The sequence below is a fragment of the Oryctolagus cuniculus genome, chromosome 10 (genome assembly GCF_964237555.1).
Source record: "Oryctolagus cuniculus chromosome 10, mOryCun1.1, whole genome shotgun sequence".
Lineage (NCBI taxonomy): Eukaryota > Metazoa > Chordata > Mammalia > Lagomorpha > Leporidae > Oryctolagus > Oryctolagus cuniculus.
In genome coordinates this window covers 103,652,970-103,671,777 of record NC_091441.1, presented here as the reverse complement: position 1 = coordinate 103,671,777, position 18,808 = coordinate 103,652,970, and the positions used below count along the sequence as shown (strand labels likewise).

The following is an 18,808-nucleotide window of genomic DNA, read 5'->3' as shown; positions in this document are numbered from 1 at the left end:
AGCACCAAGGCAGCCTAGGTCCAGGATCACCTGTGCCCCTCACGCCTGTGGCCTCTGGGGCTCTGAGTCCCCAGCAGCGCGGCTCTGTCAGTGGGAATCACCTGGCCGAGTCTCAGACACTGCACGTGGAAAGGTTCTTGGCCAAACCAACCCCAGCCTCTCCCAGCCAGGGGTTCTGGGGGCACCTGCAGAGGGCGGGGGCGTGTCTGAGCACATGCAGGCACTGCGGCCACAGACCCTGGGGCCTGGTGCTGCCACAACTTCTCCTGTGCCCAGAGAAGCCCCGACAGCTCTGTGGTATCTGAAGATCTCAACCTCAGCACCACAACTTTGCACACAGCACAAACCACAGCAAACTCAAGGGAGCAGGTCCGGCCCGTGGGCTGGCAGTTTGCAACCTGGTGTGTGCAAACTTCTCCTAAGACGGCAGGGGGACTCCTGCCTGCTCCTGGTGTCCCGGATGTCTGGGGAGATCCCAGCACGGCCTCTGTCCTGAGGACTCCTCAGATGTCTCATCCACTGCTGGGAGCTTCGCAGCCATAACCTCACTCACTCTGGCCCCAGCCCTGGGCGGCAGGGTGACCACCACCATCTCAGGGAGAGGGCCGTGGGTAAGGTCAGTGTGGGATGTGGGACACCCAGGAGAGGCAGGACTGCTGACCTGGGGTGGAGCCAAGAGGTCAGCAAAGGGAAGACGGGCACAGTAGGCACTGGGCTTCCCTGTGTCAGGAGAACAAGAGGGAACTCTGGGAGGTGCAGGTGCTCCCGGCCTGGCTGCTCCTGGGTCTCCCTGAGGACAGAGAAGGTGAGAGAGAGCCCCAAATCAGGCTCGGGGCCTCCAACAGGGGAGGGACAGAGAGGCAGGGAGAAGGGGCAAGGACAAAGGAAAGGCCAGTGGGGGGTCACAGGAAGGAGCCAGCTACCCCAAATCCCTGGACCGACAGACGGCTGACAGCTCCCAGAACCCCGCCCAGGCTGCCGATGGCACCTAAGGACCCAGCACTACCCAGCAGCCAGGGGAGGTGGGAACTATTCTGGGTGCTTCCCGCGGCAGCCACCCTGCAACCAGAGGCTCCTATTGCTCACACCCCCTTGGCAGAGATGGAATCAGAGGCCAAGGGGCAGGGAAACCAAGGTGGGCAGCAGCGGGCAGTAGAGCCAGGACTCAGCCCAGGCCCTGGACCCGGTGTAGCTCAAGCTGCCTCCTCCAGGCTCCCAGCGCTCTGCTCCCCCGTGTGTGAGCACAGGTGCCCGAAACCAACACTAAGTCCTTCATGTTTTTCCATTCACAATTTATTGATCTCATGGGTTTCTGTTAACTCATAAATCTGTTAACTCTAGGCACAGAGGCAGTAGTGCAGGGCAATCCATGGGCACCAACAGAGACAACGAAGTTCTTCCCAGGCAGCAGCTGCTCCCCGGGGACGGAGGAGCCAAGGGATCCAGTCCTTGGGGCAGCGAGGATGAGGGACCTTCGACTCCTCTTCTGGAAGGGTGAGGATTCTGAAGCTGGGCGTCTCGGAGTCCATCTTCCCGTGGAAGATCGTGGTGACCTGGGGGCACCAGAGACACAGCTGAGCTGCAGCATCTGCCGTGTAGACCTGTTGGTGGCCCCAGGACCCTCCTGGAGTTGAGAGGTCAGAGGGCTTGGCCAGGGACAAGCTTACATGCGGGGAACGTGGGCCTTGTCATGACATGGCCTGGTCCCTTGTCCCTGTCTCTGTGGGTGAGTCCCTTACCACCAAGAGGTCCTTCAACAGGAAGTCTTCTTGCTGGTGCAGATCAGGTTTCTGGGCTTCTTTGGATCCTAAACCTTGTAGAGCCACCCGGACTGGGCAGTAGTTACCTGTGCAGGGGAGAGAGGGGCCCGCACTGCCACCACCCCTCCCCTGCAGACATGGGAGACCCCAACAGAGAATCCCCGCAGGCAGAACCTCGCAGTAACAACCCTTTCTCCCACCCCCGTGCAGACAGCACCTGTCCCACCTGACAGCCTTCTCAGCTCATCCAGGAGCCGCCATGGACACCTCCTGCCCCGCTCTGCTGAGGGACGCGGGAGCCACTGGGGACACTGAGGGCTTGGGGGACCGCAGTCAGTCCCCCCCCGGGAAGTCCCCATCCAGGCTGCGATTCTGGCCTCGGGATTCTTCTCCCTCTCCCGGGGCTCCCAGGAAGGGAGACGAGTGGTGCACAAATGAAAATGCAACAACAGAAATCAAATGAACAGAAATCACAACACAAAAATGAACAAACTCACTCTGCTCCCATCACCAACAGAAAACATGAACTGTATCCACTACACCACACCAACAACGGAGACTGTTCTAGTGGAATAAAATGTTAAAATGAGAAAACACAAAATGCATACGAATGGTGGCAGGAAACAAAATATAATAGAAAAAGTACAAAGCAATCAAAAATGGAAAAAGAAAAAACAAATTTGACCAAACAGCAGCAGCAGGATCCGATTCTTCCTCCAGATTCCTCTCCCTCTCCAGGGCTCCCCCAGGAAGGGTCAGCAGGGCTGACGTCTGGGAGACCCCGAGCCAGCAGCTGACACAGATCAGCTCTCATGGCTCTGACTACTTGAGAACAAACGAACATGAAACAAACAGAAATCAAAGGAACAGAACTCAAAACACAAAATAGACAAAGTCAGCTCACATCACCACAGAAAACATGAACTAAATGAACTCAATTAGACTCACAGCTGAGACTAACCCTGTTGAACCAGCTAAAAGAGAAAACACAAATGAATGAATAATAAAGCATACAGAAAAAAAATCCCAAGAACCTGAACTATATAACAAGTAATGCAGATGGTCTCACGGTCTTATTTTTAAAAAAAGGAATAAAAAAGAGAAAAAAAAACACATTGTGAAAAAATAGAAACCCAACAATGGGAGAAAATATAAAGAACAACCACCAACATGAGGAAAGCCAATGAAAAAGTGACAAGAAATCCAAATAAATGAAATATCCTAGGAAAATCAATAAGAAAGCGACAAGAGACTATAAATGTTGGAGGAAAAAAATAAACAAAATAAATAAGAAAACAAAATAATCAAAATGGAAAAAGAAAAAACAAATTTGACTAAAACAGCAGCAGGAGGAACATAAACCAAACAAGGGAAAAACAGGCAGCTGTTCCCAGCCCCGGGTCACCGGGACAGCGCTTCCTGGGCCAATGACAGAATCCAGGCCAAGCCAAGGCTTTGTGCTGGCAGCGGGCATGACGTCACAATGGCGCCCTCTGATGTCAGAGCAGGAAACCGCAGCAGGTGCTGCCCTCTGCTGGTTTGCACAGGAACCTTTCCACTTGAGTGAGACAAAGACTGCACAATCCTTTCTTAGGTTGAAGAGAGTGATATTAGTTTTTTGAGAAATTAAACCCTGTAGGATATTTTGAAACCTTTTCATTTCTAGTCTTAGCATCTTTCATAATTTTGCCTTTTGCAGACTCAGTGTATCCACTAATTTCTCTTCAACCCCTGAATGATCGCCTCAAACCATGGTGCAGCGTCACTGGCATCGCGACACTACATCAAATGTTCTGTCACTCAAGTCAGCGGTGCTGTGACGGAGCTGTAAAGCCACGGCTCACGGGGCCTGCGTCCCGTACCAGTGTCTGTTCACGTCCCAGCTGCTCACTTCTCTGTTTCTTTAAAAGGATTTATATATTTATTCCAAGGCAAATAGATGGAGAGGGCAGAGAGGGAGACAGAGGAGACAGAAATGTCAGCACCACAAACTCTGTACACAAAACCCACAGCAAACAGAACTGACCTGGCCCAGCCCACAGGACACAGTGTGCAACCTTGTGGGGAAACCTCTCCTACAGAGCCTGCAGGTGTGGGGGACTGAGAAGGCCAGGCCAAGATGGCCGCGGGCAACAGGCTGTGATTGGATGGCTTCAGAAACTGCCTGGCACAGGCTGTGATTGGTTAGGGCATAGACCGCCCCTTGACCGGATTGGCTGGCTTGGCTATATAAGCTGTTGTAGCAACTGAAATAAACGAGTCTGCAGGCTGCCTCTCTCAGGCCTGCTCTCACCCGACTCCCGGGGTCTGTGTGGTGACTCCACGCCCTCTTGCCCCCACTGCGCTCTCCCTCCCAGAAACGAATCCACTGCAACATGCAGGGGGTGGGGGGCTCCTGCAAGATCTGGTGTCCCGGATATCGGGGGAGACCCCTGTTAGGAAACTGGCGCAGTTGGCCGCATGGCCCAGCTACCTGAGCCAGGCTCCACCCCCATCCTAATGGGATTGGCTGCTCCTGCTTCTCTGCCCGCCCTCAGGCAAAGTTTTAAAAGGGCCTGGTCCTGAACACGTGTTCTCTTGCCCCTTCTCTCCTGCTCTCTCTCAGTTGCTCTCTAGCCTCCTCCTCTGGTCTCTTGACTCTGCTCTCCGCTCTCCTCTCTCCTCTTCTCTGCTCTATCTTCTCTCTTTGCTAGCTCCTCTCCTCTCTGTTTCTCTCTCTTAGACACTCTTTCTCTCTTTTTTCCTTCGCCACCCCTTCACTCCGGTCTGTAGGGTGTTCCCAATAAACCCTTTCCCTTACTCCAGTGTCCGGTGTGCTTTGTGACGGCTAACATTAAGATATAACAACCCCAGCACAGCCTCTGTCTGCCCTGAGGACTCGCCTATGGGCTCGTCCACTGCTGGGAGCTTCGCAGCCATAACCTCACTCACTCTGGCCCCAGCCCTGGGAGGCATGATGACCACCACCATTTCCCAGCGTGGGGGAGTGGTCAGGTCCATACAGGATCAATATGGGACACCCAGGGAGGCAGGAGTCCTGGGCTGGGGTGGAGCCAAGAGGTCAGTAAAGGGAAGATGGCCACAGTAGGCACTGGGGCTTCCCTGTGTAGGAGAACAAGAGAGAACTCCGGGAGGTGCAGGTGCTCCCGGCCTGGCTGCTCCTGAGTCTCCCTGAGGACAAAGAAGGGGAGAGAGAGCCCCAAATCAGGCTCAGGACTTCCAACAGGGGAGGGACAGAGAGGCAAGGAGAAGGGGCAAGGACAAAGGAAAGGCCAGTGGGGGTCACAGGAAGGAGCCAGCTCCCCCAAATCCCTGGACCCACAGAGGCTGACAGCTCCCAGAACCCCACCCAGGCTGCCCATGGCCCCTAAGGACCCAGCACCCCTCAGGAGCTCAGGACAGTTGGGAACTATTCTGGGTGCTTCCTGGGGTGGGGGGCCACCCTCAAAGGCAGGGGCTCCTATTGCTCATGCAAGCTTGACAGAGCCTAGAGACAGAGACCCAGGGGGTGGGAAACCAAGGTAGTAGCAGGCACTGGAGCTGGGACCCACCCAGGCCCAGGCGCAGCTCCAAGCTGCCTCTCCAGGCTCCAGCACTCTACTCCCCTTGTGTGACCACAAGTGCCCATTATGGTCACTGAGTCCTGACAATTTTCCATGCACATTTCTCGACATGACATCTGTCATAAATTACAAACCAGGCAGGGACATCCGTGAGCACGCACACAGGGCTACAAGTTCTTCCCAGGCAGCAGCTGCTCCCCGGGGGACGGAGAAGCCATGGGGTCCAGTGCCTGGGGCAGTGAGGACAAGGCACACTCCACACGGGTCTCCAAGAGCAGCACCCACACGCCATCCAGGCGACAGATTCTGGGAGCTGACATCACCTGGTTCCTCTAGTGGGAGTCCCCGGAGCCCTCAGAGCACTGAGCCCCAGGGTGCTGGGCTCCCCACCTCCTGGTCACGGACGCCTCGGGCCCAGGCGTGCCCTGCGCTGAGCAGTTTCCTGCACACACGTGCGGGTGCTGGCAGAGGCCGAGGCCGCCCCTCTGGAGATGAGCACCCTGGGGTAGGGGGCAGGAGTCAGCCAGGGCGGTGCTGTGTGCTCCCACCCTGGAGGAGCTGCAGCCTGCCAGGGCGGGGCCGCACGCCCACGGCCACAGCACACAGGACACACAGAAGACCTGTCCACCCCCCTCTCTCCACTGCCCGTGGCCCTGGCCCCTCCTGCCAGCCCTAGGCACAGGAGGCACAAGCACCCGGGCCACCAGCTCAGCCCAGAGCTCACTCCTGGTCCTGCCCTCAGGGTGGCCCTGCACCTTGCAGACCCAGAAGGCACCCGTTCTCCTGAGACCTCCCGTCCACGTGTGGGTGTCAGAGGGGACTGGAAATTGACGAGGCAGAACCTAACTGGGGCCTAATCAGTGGTCCTGCTGCCCCTGCCCCAAGAGGACACCCTCAGCACACGCCTACTCCTAGCAATGCCCATGCTCACAACTCATGAAATACCCACACGACCGCAAGACCCAGACGCAACCTGTCCTGGGACTCAGGTGACTCAATATAAAATATTCCTAGTGCTTAACACCTGAATCTCCCCGGGGACATGCCCGGACTTCTCCTTCCAGCCCCCAGCTGGTTCTAATCCTGGGGCGAGTGTGGGAAGAGCCGCCCGCTACCACACCCCATTAGTGTGCAGCTGCTCAGTGGACGCCTGTGCAAGGGGCAGCTCCCAGGTCTCCGTCCACCCAGACAAGTGGGCCCTCTTGGTTCTCACGGTCCAGAGCAGGGATCCACAGAGGCTCTGAGGACGCCTGACTGAGGTCCTTGTCCCCCACCCACCTGGGAGCTTCCAGAACCTCAGAAATCCCAGCCCCACCCTCTCCTCACCAGTGTGCCCAGAAGGTCCCAGAGGATTCAGAATCTGCTCCAGAATTGGTTCTCCAGGGAGTCAGACCCACAGCACTGAGAGGGGTGCAGGGAAGGGGTGTGTTAGGGGAAGGGGCTCTCCTGTGGTGGAGGCTGCCAAGTCCCAAGAGCAGCCGTCTGCGAGGTGGGAAACCAGGAGAGCTGGGAGCAGGCGCAAACGGAGTCCACAGGACCCAGGAGCCGCCAGGGTCCTTCTGTGTCTCAGGCTGCAGCCGTCAGTCCCGGGCCCACTGGTGCGAGCTCCGTGGTAGGAACGCCACTGAACCTGGGGTTCAGACCCTGAGTGGGGAGAACGGAGACCCACAGGCTGCACGAGAGCCCTGAGCCCTCCATCTTCTGCGGCCCTGTTCTCTCCCAGGTCCGCCTGATTTTACGGTGCTGCCACTCAGATGCAGATCCCAATGCGTGCCCTGGCTCTCTCATTGAGGATCCATACACCGTCAAAGATGGCCCGGGTGCACAGTCTTACCCATGCGCAGGACAGGAGGGGGGCGGGCCCAGTGTGTGCTGATGCCCTGGATCTCCACCCTGCACCCACACCCCATGTCCCCTGATCCGGTCACAGTGGCACCAGGACCAACCGTCCCAGCAGCAGGGGCCCAAGGCCAACGACGAGTCCCATAACTGAGATCCTAAAACATGGCTCTGTGCTCAGACCTTCATAACTCCAGTAAGACGTCACCAGGCCACCTCTTTTCTTCTCTAGGCAGAAAAATGATGTCACAGGAAGCCTTACCAGGTGTTTAATAAAATTCCCAGGAAGCCATGGACTTGGACCAGGCTCCTGAACTGGGCCCCCAGACCCACACAGCACAGTTTCATCCCAGCCACTGGGAGGGGAGGCAGGGAGAGGAGAAGCAGGACCGGACGCCGGCACCTGGCCCAGAGCTGTGTTACTGACCACGGCCGTCCAGGGCTCCTGACTGGACACACGAGTGCGCAGAAGGAAGTGGGTGGAAGGAGACTCCAGGGTGCTGGGTCAGGAGTTGCCCTGCGGCTTCTCCTCTCTGCAGCCTGCAGTCGTGGGCCAGGCCTGGAATGGACGATTGCAGAGCAGGTGAAGGGATCCACCCCGTGCTTGGTGGAGCCTGTGCTGCCGCTGCCCCTCCCACTGGGCTCCACCTGTCCCCCCGTGTGGGACCCCCGGTTATCCTGGCCTGCCCACCCCCAGAGGACACAGCCTGCTCCAGAGGTGACCCTGGAGCTGGGCAGTGCCAGGAGCAGTGGGGGCCGAAACAGGGACAGAGTCGGAACGGGCTCAGCAGGACCCGGCTCCCCACCGCCCAGTGTGCTGTTCCCTCCCCAGGTTGGCAGGCCCCTCTGTGACCCAGGCCACAGGCCCACGGGGGTCTCAGGGGCAGGCACTGTGACAGGTGTGAGGTTCAGGTTTGGCCGAGGAAGAGTCACAACCCCAGTGCCTGACCCCCTTCCGTACACGTGCAGTTCTCCACCTGGTCCCAAGGCCGCCGCTCTGACAGCCCAGACACTGCGTCCTCAGACCAGAGAGCCCCAGGTTCCGCCCCCCTGAGACTCCCCAGTCCAGGAGATCTATGGGCAGAGAGCAGGGAGGGACCAGCAGGCACTGCCTTGGGGTGGCCACCAGAGGTCAGCAGAGGCCCAGCCCACCGCCCTGTGGCCCTGGCTCCTGGGATGTGTTCAGGAGCCACCACCAGGCAGGAGCTCCTGTCCTGGGCACAGGTGCAGCCCCTGGGGAGCCCGACCCTGATCACAGAGGGGCTGTGACGGGAATCCTGAGCTCTCAGGGGGATCAGAGCTGCCGACCCCCCTCCCAGGGACGCTCTGCCTCCTCCCCTTCCCATGGGATTTTCAGGCTGGGCTGACAAGTGTGGGGAGCAACAGAGACTAGACTAAATTACTGCAACTAGGACTAATTCTATGCATCTGCTCTCCCACAATATGGCGCTGGGGAGGAGCAAATAACTACGCAGCTGCCTCATCAGTTTGACTGATAAGCTGCAGGAGCTGATGCTGCTCCTGATTGGAGGAGAGCAGCGTGCTCGGCGTGTGGGTAGCAGAGTTGGGATTGGTGGAAGAGGACTATAAAGGAGGAGAGAGACACCATGCACCAGGAACATCTGCAGGACACCTGAGGAACATCTGAGCAGCCCCCGAGAGAGCCGGCTGGCAGTGTGCCGCTCCTCGGTGGAGGTGGAGGGGCCGGCAGTTAACCCGGGACAGCATCGTTCCTCCACGAATGAGGGAACGGCAGCTAACCCGGGAAGGGCCGAGCAGACAAAAGAACAGCGCAGGGTTTGGTGTCCTTCCTCCGCGAATGGGGGAGCAACACACAAGGGTCAGCTTCCCAGCAGTAACTGCTCCCTCCTGGGCCTGCACTCAGCACTGCCCAACAGCACCTCTCCAGGGCCCCAGCAGGGGGAACACAGCCAGTTCCCAGGGCAACCTGGGGCCTGGTGCCCTGCCTCCCTGAGCCTTGGGCCCTGCATTTGCCCTGCCCCTGCCCTTGGGCCTGGCATCAGGGCTGGACATGGCCTGGAGACCTGGTGCCAGATGTGAGGACAGAACCCTGACCCAGGGCCCCACGTCCCTCGCCCGAGTCCCTTTACCACTGGAAGGCCCCACCCTGCCCCTGATGGCCAGTGAGCATCTGCCACCCTCCTGACAGGGACAGCCCCAGGGCTCCAATCTCCCCCAACCACAGACGCCGTGCAGTGTCCTCCCTTACACACGGCCACTCTGAAGTTCTAACTCGCTGGGTGCAAAGGACCAGGGGCAGAGGTGGCAGCAGATCCCTCCCTGGTTGCCTGGTCAGTGCCCAGGGCTGTGACTGCTGTTAGCCCTGTTCTTCCCCTGCTCCACCCTCCTGGTGGGTGCTCACCCCTCGTGGATTGGCTGTGCCTCTTGGGAAGAGGTCACTGCCGAGGGCAGGCGAGTCCTAGCTTCTGCGGTCACCCTGTGGTAGGTCAGCTGCTGAGCATCTGTCCCCGCAGGCTGTCACAGGATGGTGACCCTGATGGCAGGTGATGGTGTCCCTGGAGGTGCACCTGCTGTGGGTTGTGTCCCTGACTCTGACTTGTTCTGCCAACTGCAGAGCTGTCACTGGCCATTGGCTGTTGAGTCCTAGGGCAACGTGGGCCAAGTTCATTGCTGCCTGCCTGGGCTGAGCTCTGCCTTTCTAGTGAGCATTTTGAGCAGTGACAGGGGTGCACAGAGCTGCCCTGGGGGCTCTGTGGTGAGCAGCGGGAGGTGCCCCACCCACAACCACTGCTCCTCTGCTCCTGGAGGGCGCTGTGCAGCACCGGGTCTGTCTGCCTTGCCCTCCTCATGGGCCAGGGCCTGGGGGGTCTGGGCCACACCCCCACGCCACAGACACAGGTCTGCCTCAGGGCTGGAGGGCCAACCCCAACCCGCCAGAGCGGTGGAGGTGCTGCCAGCGCCTCCTCACTGATGGACAAGGCTGTGTCACTGCAGGTGGACGGCATTGTGTGAGACTGCAGGATCCGATACTGGACAGGGCCGGCTCAGGGTCCCGGCGCTTCCTGAGGGCCGTGAACACGATGGTGGGGGCCTTCCAGGAAATGGGCGCCACATCCAACAAAGCAGAGAAACCCACGTGAAAGTGGCAGCTTGTGGGCTCCCTAAAGCCCTTTATGGCACTGAGACCCAGGGTGCTGGGCTCCCCGACCTCCTGGTCATGGATGCCTCGGGCCCAGGTGTGCCCTGTGCTGAGCAGTTTCCTGTACACACGCGCTGGCCAAGGCCCCCCTGAGGAGATGAGCACCCGGCAGCACAGTTCAGGAGGGCCGTGCTGTGTGGGCTCCCTGCCTGGAGGAGCTGCAGCCTGCTAAGTCAGGACCGCACGCCCAAGGCCAGAGCCAGAGCCCACCCGGGCCCCAGAAAGCCCCTTCTCCCTCCCTCTGTCTGCTGGCTGTGCCCTGGCCCCTCCTGCCAGCCCTGGGTGGAGGAGTCCTAAGCACCCGGGCCACCAGCTCAGCCCAGAGCGCACTCTGGGGCTTCCCTCGGGCTGGCACTACACCTTGAACCCAGCAGGCACTCGTTCTCCTGAGGCCCCCCCACGTCCATGTTTGGGTATGGAGGGGGCTGGGCTTTGCCAAGGCAGAACCAAACTTGGGGCCTAATCAAAGGTCTTGTTGCTCCTACCCCAAGAGGACACCCACAGTCCCTGGTTTGCTCCTAGCCACGGACAACCTCACACCCCTGAAATCCCCCCACCCTAACCAAGGTACAGGCTCCAGGTTTCATGCCAGGATGGCTTCATCCAGGCGCTGTGCTGTGGTCGGCTGCAAAAGGCCCGCTATCAAGTTTATATAATTCGGCTGCGAGCAATTAACTAGTTGAGCTGTGACCGACCGGCAGGTGTGGGGACTGAACTGGAGCATGGTGCTGATTTCTGGACCGTACGTCCCGGTTTCCAGTAATGCTGTGCACCTGTCATTTACTAGAGACCTCAGAACCGGCTCCAGTTCTGGGAGCTGCCCGATTCTTGTATCATTTGTGTTTTATGCTCTTCTCAAACACCACGCAATGTAATTGGCCTAAGGAAGTTCCTTTTGTCACAGGTCATCGGCCAGGGTCAACAAGGAGTCGCGAACCATGATCCTCCAACACAGTTTTGCACTTGGACGCTGATAATTCAATTAAAAGCTCACCCAGCCACCTCTTCTATCTCTAAAATGAAGAACAGCATCTCGGGAAGCCTTACCAGGTGCTAAAGAAATTCACTGGAATCACGGACTTGGTCAGGACCTGCACTGGGCCCAAGACCCAACCTACACAGCTTCATCCAGGCACTGTGCTGTCGCTGGTGGCACTAGTGTCGGTATCCAGTTCATTAATGAGGCTGTGAGCAATTAACCAGTTAAGAGTTGACCGACTGGCAGGTGTGGGGACTGAACTGGAGCCCTGGTGCTGATCTCTCCACCTCACTTCCTGTTGTCCAGCAAAGCTCTCACACCTGTCATGGAGTGGGGTCCTCGGCACCTGCTCCAGTTCTGGGAGCTGCCTGACTCATGAACATGTCTCTGTGATAATGCTGTCCTCACATGGACTCCACTCCATGCACCTGGCCTAAAGAGCTTCCTTCAGTCCCGGGAAAGAGTTGTCTCTAAACCTGAGCCCTGAGCCAGGTCCTGGCATCTGCTCCTAGATGCTGACGCCCAGGGCTCTGAGCCCCAGGGCTCCCAGGTCAGGGGAGGGACAGAGGCCACCTGGACTGGATAGGAACAGAGGACAAAGAAGGGGAGAGAGAGCCCCAAATCAGGTTTGAGGCCTCCAACAGGGGAGGTGTGGGGAGCAAACCGGACTAGACTGAGTTACTGGAATTAAGACTTATTCTATGCATCTGCTCTCCCACAATATGGCGCTGGGAGAGGAGTAAACAGCTTCCGCACAGCTGCCTCCAGTTCAACCAATTAACTGTAGGACTTGCTCCTGATTGGAGAGCAGCGTACTCGGCGTGTGGGCAGCCGAGTTGGGATTGGCGGAGGAGGACTATAAAGGAGGAGAGAGACGGCATGCACCAGGAACATCTAAGGGGAACATCTAAGGGGAACACCTGTGCAGCCCCCGAGAAGAGCCGGCCGGCGGTGTGCCGCTCCCCTGCGGAAGTGGGGAATGTGGCCAGGGGGAACTGCCCTTCCACGGAGGTGGAAGGGATAGTAGCCAACCCGGGAAGAACCAGCAGCAAACCCAGGGAGGGCCAAGCAGACGAAAAGAACAGCGCAGGGTCCTGTGTCGTTCCTCCACGAAGAGGGGGAGCGACAGGGAGGGACAGAGAGACAAGGAGAAGGGGCAAGGACAAAGGAAAGGCCAGTGGGAGTCACAGGAAGGAGCCAGCTCCCCCACAGCCCAGGACCCACAGACGATGACAGCTCCCAGAACCCCGCCAGACATCAAGGCCTCTAAGGACCCAGCCCTACCAGCAGCCAGGGGAGTCTGGTGCTGTTCCGGGGGCTTCCTTGGAGGCAGGTGCTCCTGTCACACACACCCCCTTGACAGAGCCAGAAACAGAGCCCCAGGGGGTGGGAAACCAAGGCAGTGGCAGCCACGGGCACTGGAGCCAGGACTCAGCCCAGGCCCCGGGCGCGGCTCCAAGCTGCCTCCTCCAGGCTCCCAGCGCTCCGCTCCCCGTGTGTGAGCACAGGTGCCCAAACCCACACTGAGGCCTTCATGTTTCTCCAGCCACTATTTATTGACCTAATGGATTTCTTTTAAACTTAAAAATCAGTTAACTTGCAGGCACAGAGGCAGTAGTGCAGGGCAATCCATGGGCACCAACAGAGGCAACGAAGTTCTTCCCAGGCAGCAGCTGCTCCCCGGGGACAGAGGAGCCACAGGGTCCTGTCCTTGAGGCAGCAAGGATGAGAAACATTCAACACCTGTTCGGGAAGGGCGAGGATTCTAAGCTGGGTGTCTCAGGGTCCATCTTCCAGTGGATGCTCGTGGTGACGTGGGGGCAGCCAGAGAAGCTGCATGGTCCTGTCCTTGGGGCAGCGAGGATAAGTGACATTCAACACTGGAGAGCACAGATGAAAGGATTCTGAAGCTGGATGTCTTGGCATCCGTCTTCCCGTGGAAGTTCGAGGAGACCTGGGTTACCAGAGACATAGCTCTGCTGCAGCATCTGCCATGTAGACCCTTTGGTCACCCCAGGGCCCTCTTGGATTTGAGAGGTCAGAGGGCTGGGCAGGGACAAGCTGACAAGGGGAGAACACGGTCCTGTCATGCCATGGCCTGGTCCCTAGTTCCTGTCCCTGTGACACCCCAGGGAACTTTGAATGGTGACAAGGCCACAGAACAGCATGGAGCTGGCAGATGCCTCGTCCAAGCTAGAGGAGATGCCCACCCTGGGGCTCGGCCCCCCAAGGACAGACACGGGGAGGCAGTGCTGGCAGCACAGAGCTGTAGGGCTGCCAGCGCCCCTGCCAGGGCCCAGCACAGCCCCGGCTGCTGGCCTGGTCTACAGCTCACAGCAGGGACCTCCGAGCCCGGCAGCCACAGACGGGTCCCCTCTCTCACGTGCTCACCGCCCGTAGGCACCATGCAGGCCCTTGTGTGCAAGACTCATGGGGCCACTGTTGCCCTCAGAGACACCCATCTCCCAGGGGGGCACGTTGAGGCTCCAAGGACTGAAGGGCCCGACTCGAAGGTCAGGGGCTCTCAGGAGGGACGGGACCCAGACGTCTGAGTCTCAGAGAGGAGCAGATGCCCTCCCCTCCGTCTGCGCCCATGGGGAATGGGCCAGGGGCCTACAGCACAGAGCCATGGCCTGCAGGAAGGACAGAAATGCCCAGGACACGGTCTCCCTGCACCTGGCAGCCCCACCCCACCTGCCCCGAGTCTGCGCTCCCTTGTCCAGGTGGGAGCTGCTGCATCTCCCATGGAGACCCCGGGGCAGGCTGTCTGTCCTGAGGATGGGATGGCGGTGAGGATGCTCCTAGGCGCTCAGCCACACTGCCTGGCCCAGGGCTGGGGCAGAGGGCAAGGTCGAGCAGTGCCGAGACCTCGGCTCCACGTCTCAGGAGAGGGACCCCCGGCTGCTGCAGCCTGGGGCCTGTCAGGAGCTGCCGCGGCCTCTCCCCTCCTTAGACGCTGGTACAGAATTGCACACAGCCAGTACCCACGCGGTATGGCTCATGTTGATGGAGCCTCCAGCACCTGCAGGGGTGAAGCCCACAGCCCCTCTGCACTCTCCCCTGACCAAGGAGGGCCATGGGCATCAGTGTGAGTCCTTCCCCCTCCCCTAAGCACCTGCTCCATTCCTGCACAGAGATGCAAAGCCAATGGACACCCTGGCTGTCTGGGTGACCCCGCACCCCTGTGGATGAGTCCCTCACCTCCAAGAGGTCCTTCCACAGGAAGTCTTCTTGCTGGTGCAGATCAGGTTTCTGGGGCTTCTTTGGATCCTAAACCTTGTAGAGCCACCCGGACTGGGCAGTAGTTACCTGTGCAGGGGAGAGAGGAGAACACACTGCCACCATCCCTCCCCTGCAAACATGGGAGACCACAACTGAGAGTCCCCCCAGGCTCCATCTCGCAGTAACAACCCTTCCCCCCCACCCCCGGGGACACCACAGTCCCACCTGACAGCTTTCTCAGCTCGGGCCAGGAGCTGCCATGGACACCTCCTGCCACGCACTGCTCAGGGACGCGGGAGCCACTGGGGACACAGAGGGCTTGGGGGACCGCAGTCAGTCCCCGCCCCGGGAAGTCCCCATCCAGGATGCGATTCTGGCCTCGGGATTCTTCTCCCTCTCCCGGGGCTCCCAGGAAGGGAGACGAGTGGTGCACAAATGAAAATGCAACAACAGAAATCAAATGAACAGAAATCAAAACGCAAAAATGAACAAACTCACTCTGCTCCCGTTACCAACAGAAAACATGAACTGTATCCACTACACCACACCAACAAGGAGACTGTTCTATGGAAGAAAATGTTAAAATGAGAAAACACAAAATGAACATGAATGGTGGCAGGAAACAAAATAGAAAAAGTACAAAGTAACCAACATGGAAAAAGAAAAACAAATTTGACCCAACAGGAGCAGCAGGATCCAATTCTTCCTCCGGATTCCTCTCCCTCTCCAGGGCTCCCCCAGGAAGGGTCAGCAGGGCTGACGTCTGGGAGACCCGAGCCAGCAGCTGACACAGATCAGCTCTCATGGCTCTGACTACTTGAGCACAAACATGAAACAAACAGAAATCAAATGAACAGAAATCAGAACACAAAATGGACAAAGTCAGCTCACATCAGCAACAGAAAACAGGAACCAAATGAACTCAACTGGACTAACAACTGAGACTAACCCTATCGAAACAGTTAAAAGTGAGAAAACACAAATACATAATAAACCATAAAGAAAAAAATCCCAAGAAACTGAACTGTATAACAACCAAAGCAGACGGCCTCACGGTCTTATTAAAGAAAGGGAATTAAATGAGAAAAAACTCAAAGTGAACAAAGGGAAACCCAAAATGTAAGAAAATATAAAGAACAACCAGAAACAAGGGGGAAGCCAAGGAAAAAAATGAAGAAAAAATACAAATGGAAATGAAATATCCAAGGAAAATCAATAAGAAATGGAAAAAGACTATGAATGCTGGAGGAAAAAAAATAGGAAAAAAAATAATCAAAACAGAAAAAGAAAAAACAAATTTGACCAAAAAAAAGCAGCTTGAAGAACAAAAACCAAACAAGTGAAACACAGGCAGCTGTTCCCAGCCCCAGGTCCCCAGGACAGCACTTCCTGGGCCAATGACAGAACCCAGGCCCAGCCAAGGCTTTGTGCAGGCAGCGGGCATGACGTCACAATGGCGCCTTCTGATGTCAGAGCAGGAAACCACAGCAGGTGCTGCCCCACGCTGGTTTGCACAGGAACCTTGCCACTTTAAAAAAAAGAAAGAAATGAGAAATTCTTTCTCAGGTTGAGAGAGGGTTTGATTTTAGTGTTTTGAAATTAAACCCTGTAGGATATTTCAAACCTTTTCATTTCTGGTCTTAGCATCTTCCATAATTTTGCCTTTTGCAGACTCAGTTTATCCACTCCTTTCTCTTCACCCCCTGAATGATCGCTCTCAAACCATGGTGCAGCGTCACTGGCATCGCGACGCTACATCAAATGTTCTGTCACTCAAGTCAGCGGTGCTGTGACAGAGCTGTAAAGCCACGGCTCACGGGGCCTGCGCCCCATGTGAGTGTCTGTTCATGTCCCAGCTGCTCACTTCTTTGATTAAAAGGATTTGCTTACTTATTCGAAGGCAAATAGATGGAGAGGACAGAGAGAGGGAGACAGAGGAGACAGAAATGTCAGCACCACAAACTCTGTACACAAAACCCACAGCAAACATGACTGACCTGGCCCATCCCAAAGGCCACAGTGTGCAACCTGGTGGGGAAACCTCTCCTACAGAGCCTGCAGTGTGGTGGACTGAGAAGGCCAGGCCAAGATGGCCGCGGGCAACAGGCTGTGACTGGATGCTTACGAAAAACACATGACAGCAGAGTCTGCCAGGCAACAGGCTGTGATTGGATGGTTGTGAAAATCACATGACAGCGGAGTCAGCCTGCCAACAGGCTGTGATTGGATGGTGTCAGAAACTGCCTGGCTACCGGCTGTGATTGGTTAGGGCATAGACCGCCCCTTGACCGGATTGGCTGCCTTGGCTATATAAGCTGTTGTGGCACCTGAAATAAACGAGTCTGCAGGCTGCCTCTCTCAGGCCTGCTTTCACACGACTCCCAGGGTCTGTGTGGTGACTCTGTGCCTCTTGCCCCCACCGCGCTCCTCCTCCCAGAAACAAATCCACTGCAACATCAAGGGGGGGGCTCCTGCAGTTCCTGGTGTCCCGGATCTCAGGGGAGAGCCCAGCACAGTCTCTGTCTGCCCTGAGGACTCGCCTATGGGCTCATCCACTGCTGGGAACTTTGCAGCCATAACCTCACTCACTCTGGCCCCAGCCCTGGGAGGCAGGATGACCACCACCATTTCCCAGCGTGGGGACTGTGGGTCAGGTCAATACTGGATGTGGGACACCCAGAGAGCCAGGAGTCCTGGGCTGGGGCACAGCCGAGAGCTCAGCAAAGGGAAGACAGCCACAGTAGGCACTGGGCTTCCCTGTGTCAGGAGAACAAGAGGGAACTCTGGGAGGTGCAGGTGCTCTCGGCCTGGCTGCTCCTGGGTCTCCCTGAGGACAAAGAAGGGGAGAGAGAGCCCCAAATCAGGCTCGGGGCCTCCAACAGGGGAGAGACAGAGAGGCAGGGAGAAGGGGCAAGGACAAAGAAAAGGCCAGTGGGGGTCACAGGAAGGAGCCAGCTACCCCACAGCCCAGGACCACAGAGGCTGACAGCTCCCAGAACCCCGCCCAGGCTGCACATGGCCCCTAAGGACCCAGCACCACTCAGTAGCTCAGGACAGTTGGGAACTATTCTGGGTGCCTCCCGGGGTGGGGGGGGCCACCCGCCATGGCAGGGGCTCCTATTGCTCATGCAACCTTGACAGAGCCTAGAAACAGAGCCCCAGGGGTTGGGAAACTGAGACAGTGGCAGCAGCCAGCACTGGAGCCGGACTCAGCCCAGGCCCCGGGCGCGGCTCCAAGCTGCCTCCTCCAGGCTCCCAGTGCTCCAACTCCCATGTGTGGTCACAGGTGCCCGTAACCGACACTGAGTCCTGACGATTTTCCATGCACATTTCTCGACATGACATCTGTCATAAATTACAAACCTGGTAGGGACATCCGTGAGCACCCACACAGGGCTACAAGTTCTTCCCAGGCAGCAGCTGCTCCCCGGGGGACGGAGAAGCCATGGGGTCCTGTGCCTGGGGCAGTGAGGACGAGGCACACTCCACACTGGTCTCCAAGAGCAGCACCCACACGCTGTCCAGGCAACAGACTCTGCGAGCTGACATCACCTGGTTCCTCTAGTGGGAGTCCCCGGAGCCCTCAGAGCACTGAGCCCCAGGGTGCTGGACTCCCCACCTCCTGGTCATGGACGCCTCGGGCCCAGGCGTGCCCTGTGCTGAGCAGTTTCCTGCACACACGTGCGGGTGCTGGCAGAGGCCGAGGCCGCCCCTCTGGAGATGAGGACCCTGGGGTGGGGGGCAGGAGTCAGCCAGGGCGGTGCTGTGTCTGCCCCCACCCTGGAGGAGCTGCAGCCTGCCAGGGCGGGACCACACGCCCATGGCCAGAGCAGAGCCCACAGTGCCTCCAGGAAGCCCCTTCTCCTTCCCTCTGTCTGCTGCCCATGGCCCTGGCCCCTCCTGCCAGCACTGGGCTGAGGAGTCACCAGCACCCGGGCCACCAGCTCAGCCCAGAGTGCACTCCCTCAGCCCGGCCTGGGACCTTGTAGACTGGGCAGGCAACTATTCTCCCCAGAGCTCCCCAAGTCCACACGTGGGTGTCTGCGGGTGTTTAGCAAGAAAAGGCAGAAACAGATTGGGGACCTGCTCCGAGGTCCTGCCCCCTGCCTCTGGAGGACACGTCCGCTCCAGGCCGGCTCTGAGCTGTGCCCAAACTCCTCTCCCATAAAACCCCCACACCAGTGCAGGCCCAGGCTCAACAGTCCCTGGGACCCGGGCGAGTCAATACAAAGTATTCCGAATGCTTAACACCTGAATCTCCCAG

At 58.0% G+C, this 18,808-nt stretch overlaps 2 long non-coding RNA genes across 2 annotated transcripts; both read right to left on the bottom strand.

Moving 5' to 3' along the window:
• Nucleotides 1-1,275: 1,275 nt before the first annotated feature.
• LOC138843973 (uncharacterized) lies at nt 1,276-4,916 on the bottom strand. Its single transcript, XR_011379235.1, has 2 exons — nt 1,740-4,916; nt 1,276-1,553 (listed from the first exon to the last, which is right to left on the bottom strand). It is a non-coding gene; the product is annotated as an uncharacterized lncRNA (long non-coding RNA).
• Nucleotides 4,917-12,841: 7,925 nt separating this feature from the next.
• On the bottom strand, nt 12,842-17,218 carry LOC138843972 (uncharacterized). The gene is made up of 3 exons (XR_011379234.1): nt 14,770-17,218; nt 14,524-14,631; nt 12,842-13,276 (listed from the first exon to the last, which is right to left on the bottom strand). It is a non-coding gene; the product is annotated as an uncharacterized lncRNA (long non-coding RNA).
• Nucleotides 17,219-18,808: the final 1,590 nt, after the last annotated feature.